Genomic DNA, 7,816 nt, shown 5'->3' on the forward strand with positions numbered 1-7,816 from the left:
GAAGCTGACTGTAGATCTGCAGGTCAGTGGTTCAAATCTCATCACCTGCTCAAGGTTGACTCCAAGGTGGGAGAAATGAGGACCCAGATTGTGGGGGCAATAGGCTGGCTCTGTTAGAAGTGCTATTACTAACATATTGTAAGCCGCCATGAGTCTAAGGAGAAGGGCAGCATAAAAATTGAATGAATGAATGAATAAATGAATGAATAAATAAATAAATAAATAAATAAATAAATACTGACTTTTCAAGAACTCATGGGATGAGTTAGATAAATATCTGGAGCAGTAATGGATTCTAAAACCATTTACTACCAGTAACGTGTGCATAGCCCCACACCCCCACACAAAAACACTTTTGCGCCTGCACAGAAGCACCCCAGGCAGGTGGGCAGAACCGGTCGGACCACTGAATAACAAAGAAGAAGGGAGATAAAATGTGTCAGAGACTTAAGTTGTATTTCTCCAAGGATATATTCTGAGATCCAGTCCTGGAACAATCTGTATTCATTAAGTACACAAGGAGTCTTCGGAGAGGGGCGGCATACAAATCTAATCAATTATTATTATTATTATTATTATTGTCCTTGTTTATTTTATTTATTTTATTTATTCATTAGATTTGTATGCCGCCCCTTTCCGTAGACTCGGGGCGGCTCACAACACAATAAAAACAGTTCATGACAAATCTAATAATTTACAATTTAAAATATTTTAAAAACCCCATTATTAAGCAGACATACACACAAGCATACCATACATAAATTGTATAGGCCCAGGGGAGATATTTCAGTTCCCCCATGCCTGACGACAAAGGTGGGTTTTAAGGAGTTTACAAAAGGCAAGGAGGGTAGGGGCAGTCCTAATCTCTGGGGGGAGCTGGTTCCAGAGAATTGGGGCCGCCACAGAGAAGGCTCTTCCCCTGGGGCCCACCAACCGACATTATTTAGTTGACGGGACCCGGAGAAGGCCCACTCTGTGGGACCTAACCGGTCGCTGGGATTCGTGCAGCAGAAGGCGGTCTCAGAGATATTCTGCTCCAATGCCATGAAGGGCTTTAAAGGTCATTACCAACACTTTGAATTGTGACCAGAAATTGATCGGCAACCAATGCAGACTGCGGAGTGTTGGTGTAACATGGGCATATTTGGGGAAGCCCATGACTGCTCTCGCAGCTGCATTCTGCATGATCTGAAGTTTCCGAACACTTTTCAAAGGTAGCCCCATGTAGAGAGCATTACAGTAGTCGAACCTCGAGGGGATGAGGGCATGAGTGACTGTGAGCAGTGAGTCCCGGTCCAAATAGAGCCGCAACTGGTGCACCAGGCGAACCTGGGCAAACGCCCCCCTCGCCACAGCTGAAAGATGGTTCTCTAATGTGAGCTGTGGATCGAGGAGGACGCCCTCATCTGCAACTAACAGGCAAGCAAATAATAGTTGATCATCATCCCCACCTCTCTACATCCCAAACTAGACTAGCATCTAAGTTTAATCATTAGACATTCTAAATTCTATTATGGCTCTATTAGGCTGCATTTGATAATAGGGTCAGAAACCTGGAGCAATTTGATATGCTTATTTGGTGACTGTCTCTTGACAAATCTTGGCTTCTCTTCTGTTGCAAATACAAGAGATAAGAGTCGCAAACCTCCCCTTCTTCAAGGATTACTTCAACCATAGCGGCTTGACTGTTTACACATGCTGGAAGGGAGAGTTGCTGACCAAGCCAGTACGTGATGGAAGTGTCAGGCCTGATCCCACTGACCACATGACCACTCGGATCAGCATGTAGCTCTCCCATTAGCCTGCTCCAAATGCTTTCCTGGGCGCCGAAGACGTGCGCTCTTCTGAATCAATAGGTTAATCACCCATTCTCCTCCCAAGGCCTGTTTGCAAAGTGCAGTTGGAAGCCAAGGGAATTTAATTGCTGTGGAACGGCTGTTTGTAAAGCTTTCTAATTTTGGAAGCTCGGAAATCATGCATAACGAAAGCGAATTTGGACACTAACTGCCCAAAAGAGGAGGGGAGGGAATATGTAAGGATAACAGCTTGACATGTCAGATAAACACCCTAATGTACTTTTTCCTCCTTTCATTTTGTGGCTCGTGTTAAATTCGGATCACGCCCGGCTGCAGAGCATGGACTAAAATAACACATGCTGGTAGGTGAGGCTGCAAAGTAGTGATCGAGTATTTATAACACATCTAAACCAGAACATGGTTTGGTTGGGTTTGAAAGAATTTATTTTATTTATTTTTATTTATTTATTTTGTCCAATACACAATGAGGGTTTTAGTGGGTATATATCTATATACACATAGTAAAATACATGATGAAGGTTATAGAGGAGATACTCATAGTAAAATATATCTAAGAAAGAATAGAAGAGAAGATATAGTAATAGAACATATCAATGAAAGAATAGAAGAAGAGATATAGGAATAGAAGAAAGGTATAGGAGATATAGGAGAGCAATAGGACAGGGGACGGAAGGCACTCTAGTGCACTTGTACTCGCCCCTTACTGACCTCTTAGGAATCTGGATAGGTCAACTGTAGATAATCTAAGGGTAAAGTGTTGAGGGTTTGGGGATGACATTATGGAGTCCGGTAATGAGTTCCACGCTTCGACAACTCGGTTATTTAAGTCATATTTTTTACAGTCAAGTTTGGAGCGGTTAATATTAAGTTTAAATCTGTTGTGTGTTCTTGTGTTGTTGTGGTTGAAGCTGAAGTAGTCGCCGACAGGCAGGACGTTGCAGCATATGATCTTGTGGGCAATACTTAGATCTTGTTTAAGGCGTCTTAGTTCTAAACTTTCTAGGCCCAGGATTGAAAGTCTAGTCTCATAGGGTATTCTATTTCGAGTGGAGGAGTGAAGGGCTCTTCTGGTGAAGTATCTCTGGACATTTTCAAGGGTGTTAATGTCTGAGATGCAATATGGGTTCCAAACAGATGAGCTGTATTCGAGGATGGGTCTGGCAAAAGTTTTGTAAGCTCTGGTAAGTAGTGTGAGATTGCCAGAGCAGAAGGAATAAAATGGAGGAATAAAAACCAAACAATGCAATGCAATGCAATTCTTTGTTGTCACTGCACAACATATGTGCAATGAGATTGGTTGAGCTCCCTCAGTGCACACACACACACAGCCCGCAACACAATATAACAGTAAAGACAGAAAATCTCTAGCACAACAACACAATTAAAAACCTTCATTACATTGATTGTTTAATGTTGGTGAATACGCAATAAGATATGGAGTACTGCACTGTATATTTGTCATACATACAACTGCATTATAGTGTAAGTACTGTGTTCCCCTAGAATAGAATAGAATAGAATAGAATAGAATAGAATAGAAGACTTCTTTATTGGCCAAGTGTGATTGGACACACAAGGAATTTGTCTTTGGTGCATGTGCTCACAATGTACATAAAAGAAAAAGATACATTTATTTTATTTATTTATTTATTCATTTGTCCACTACACAAATACATAAGAAGAAGATAAACATGAAGTAATATATATAAGGATAAAAGTGAAAATAGAAGAGAAGATATATGAAAGGAAGAAAATATATATGATATACGAGATAAAGGAAAGACAATTGGACAGGGGATGAAAGGCACACTAGTGCACTTATGTACATTTGTCAAGAATCATGAGGTACAACACTTAATGATTGTCACAGGGTACAAATAAGCAATCAGGAAACAGTATCAATATAAATTGTAAGTCCCACATTGGACTCTCCTAAGCAGCGCATTGGAGAAACATGGATTCAGCTGGATTGCTTTTATTTCTCAATCTGCCAGTCTACGACGCCTCAAACATGATCTAAGCATAGCCCACAAGATCATATGCTACAACGTCCTCCCTGTCAGCGACTACTTCAGCTTCAACCACAACAACACATGAGCTCACAACAGATTCCAGCTTAATGTTAACCGCTTCAAACTTGAGTTAAGTAATTGAGTTGTCGAAGCATGGAACTCTTTACCGGACTCTGTGGTGTCATCTCCTAACCCCCAAAATTTTACCCTTAGACTATCCACAGTTGACCTCTTCCGATTCCTAAGAGGTCAGTAAGGGGCGTGCATAAGTGCACCAGCGTGCCTTCCGTCCCCTGTCCTAATGTCTCTCTTATGTTTCTACTAGCTCCATATACTGTTTATGAACTCTATTATTCCCAATGATTCATTCATTCATTCATTCATTCATTCATTCATTCATTCATTCATTCATTCATTCAATTTTTATGCCGCCCTTCTCCTTAGACTTAAGGTGGCTTACAACATGTTAGCAATGGCACTTTTTAACAGAGCCAGCCTATGCCCCCCACAATCCGGGTCCTCATTTGACCCACCTCGGAAGGATGGAAGGCTGAGTCAACCTTGAGTCAGTGATGAGATTTGAACCGCTGATCTACAGATCTACAGTCAGCTTCAGTGGCCTGCAGTACTGATTATTTCTTCCATATTATTCCTATTGCCTTATCTTCCATTCTTCTATTGATGCATTTTACTATGATTATATCCTCTGAAACCTACATTATGTATTGACAAAAATAAAGCTCTCAGGTACATAATCCTCTGTGTTAATGACAACGGTTAATAACACCAAAGGTGTGTGTGGGGGGGGGGAGTTTGTAAATGTTTTCTCCTTATTAAAACTCACATGGAATCTGAAACAAAAAAGATAGAATTTATCTCCCCGGCCTAGGAAGATGGCTCTGATGCCAAATCTTCTTGAAAATAATGTATCTTTATGGGGAAAAGAAACAACTAAATTGTTTCAGCTACTTGCTTAATTGCCAGCTATAAGTTTCTCAAGGTTTTGGATAGTAAAGCTGAGATAAGGAAGATGACACAACACATAGAAACATAGAAACATAGAAGACTGACGGCAGAAAAAGACCTCATGGTCCATCTAGTCTGCCCTTATACTATTTTCTGCATTTTATTTTAGGATGGATATATGTTTATCCCAGGCATGTTTAAATTCAGTTACTGTGGATTTACCAACCACGTCTGCTGGAAGTTTGTTCCAAGGATCTACTACTCTTTCAGTCAAATAATATTTTCTCATGTTGCTTTTGATCTTTCCCCCAACTAACTTCAGATTGTGTCCCCTTGTTCTTGTGTTCACTTTCCTATTAAAAACACTCCTGAACCTTATTTAACCCTTTAACATATTTAAACGTTTCGATCATGTCCCCCCTTTTCCTTCTGTCCTCCAGACTCTACAGATTGAGTTCATGAAGTCTTTCCTGATACGTTTTATGCTTAAGACCTTCCACCATTCTTGTAGCCCGTCTTTGGACCCGTTCAATTTTGTCAGTATCTTTTTGTAGGTGAGGTCTCCAGAACTGAACACAGTACTCCAAATGTGGTCTCACCAGCACTCTATATAGCGGGATCACAATCTCCCTCTTCCTGCTTGTTATACCTCTAGCTATGCAGCCAAGCATCCTACTTGCTTTTCACAACACTGGGTATGTTAGTTTTTATCTCTATCGAAGATAAAATATTCTGTGTGATTCAAAGATTTGTCTATTTCATTATAGATAGAATTTGCACTAATGGAAAATATTATTTTGCATATTTCAGAACAGTCTTTATCATGAGTTTGACTAGGATAGCTATTAAACAAAACTTTCCAGGTTCATGCTTTTCTTTTTCAGAATATTTTAAAATTAAGTTTCATTATAAAATAAAAATATACAAGAAACAAAAGTCAGAAAAGAAAGAAAAGGCAAAGAGAAAAAGGCAAAGACAGATTACAAAAAAACAATAGAACACCATTCAGCTTTACATTTTACATTTCAAGCTCTTTCTATTATTATAAAATCACTCTAATCGTGAAACGTTATCATATGAACAACCTCTCCCATGTCCAGCCATGCACTGACTATAAATTTTAAAGTGAGTAATTGTTTTTGCTATGGTCAAAGATTGCTAGCTGTAAAGCAATATAACTACTTTCTATCTTGCCATCCATTAGATGAAGCGATGTCTGAGACAGGTGGACTATGAACAAAACCTAGAAGTAGCTTACTGGGGCAAAGGCCAAGGGTCACTTTAAAAATTGAAAATAGGAATATATAAATCAGTGTATCTGATAGCATGTTGGAATAACAAAGAGGGAACTGCAGTACAAAAGACTTTTAACTTAGCGCTCTCGTCAGCCAGCTCCCCACTCAGAAAATTTTGTTCTGGCGCCAATGCCATTTCCCTTAATCTTTGGACATAGAATAATAAGGCTGGAAAGGATCTTGGATAAAGTGGCCAGATTTTAAAATTGGTAAAGAGGGACACCATTAGTTATTTAATTTTAATTCATTAATTAATATGCCATCCAACTTCCTAAGGACTTTTTAATTATCTTCCCTCAGGACAAGATTGTATAATTTTTTTTCTTGTTTTCTCTCCTCTAATGCTTAGTCAGTGTCTGGTGCCCAGCAGGTTTTTAGCAATCTGAGAAATTCCTGACTCAGGAGGAGGTGGGTTGGTTTTTTTCCCTCCTCCAAAGGGTATTTTTGGACTTCTGTTGAATTTGGGTTTTCCCCAATGCTGCTGATTCCTGAAACTGAAGGTCTGGATTTATACAACCCACCTAGTTAAGAAAAGATTTAGCAGCAGCATGTTTACCCAGGGATAAACTTGCTTAGTTGTTATCTCGGTTCATTCTTTTTTCAGATAAATAGATTATGTGAATCCGGGTTATTGGCTTAGTTTATAATCCAGAGTATTTTGTAAACCCAGAAATTATTTACTTAGAAATCAGATTAAAGATTATTATGCAAATATTACAAGTGTGCATGAATACAGTAGTGTCTCAAAATTAAATATATACACTATATTTGCATATACAATTTTGACGAGTAACTCCCTCACTAAACACTATAGTCGCTCGCTAATGGAAAACCAGATGATTGTGACTTATATTACTTCCTATTCAGTCATTAAGTGAAACATCATGTACTGCAACTTGCAATTTTATTTCCATGTTCCAGGTGCTGGTTGGGAAGCATGGGAATCATAATCATGAGACCATGGGATGTTGTGACAGTTGTAAATTCAAGGATTGGTCACAAAGTTGGGCATTTTTACATTATTTTAACTTCATAGAAACATAGAAGTCTGACGGCAGAAAAAGACCGCATGGTCCATCTAGTCTGCCCTTATACTATTTTCTGTATTTTATCTTAGGATGGATATATGTTTATCCCGGGCATGTTTAAATTCAGTTCCTGTGGATTTACCAACCATGTCTGCTGGAAGTTTGTTCCAAGGATCCACTACTCTTTCAGTAAAATAATATTTTCTCATGTTGCTTTTGATCTTTCCCCCAACTAACCTCAGATTGAGTTCATTAAGTCTTTCCTGATATGTTTTATGCTTAAGACCTTCCACCATTCTTGTAGCCCGTCTTTGGACCCGTTCAATTTTGTCAATATCTTTTTGTAGGTGAGGTCTCCAGAACTGAACACAATATTCCAAATGTGGTCTCACCAGCATTCTATATAGCGGGATCATAATCTCCCTCTTCCTGCTTGTTATACCTCTAGCTATGCAGCCAAGCATCCTACTTGCTTTCCCTACCGCCTGACTGCACTGTTCACCCACTTTGAGACTGTCAGAAATCACTACCCCTAAATCCTTTTCTTTTGAAGTATTTGCTAACACAGAACTGCCAATACAATACTCAGATTGAGGATTCCTTTTCCCCAAGTGCATTATTTTACATTTGGAAACATTAAACTGCACTTTCCATTGCTTTGACCATTTATCTAGTAAAGCTAAATCATTTACCATATT

Source organism: Erythrolamprus reginae, chromosome 11 (assembly GCF_031021105.1).
Source record: "Erythrolamprus reginae isolate rEryReg1 chromosome 11, rEryReg1.hap1, whole genome shotgun sequence".
Classification (NCBI taxonomy): Eukaryota; Metazoa; Chordata; class Lepidosauria; order Squamata; family Dipsadidae; genus Erythrolamprus; species Erythrolamprus reginae.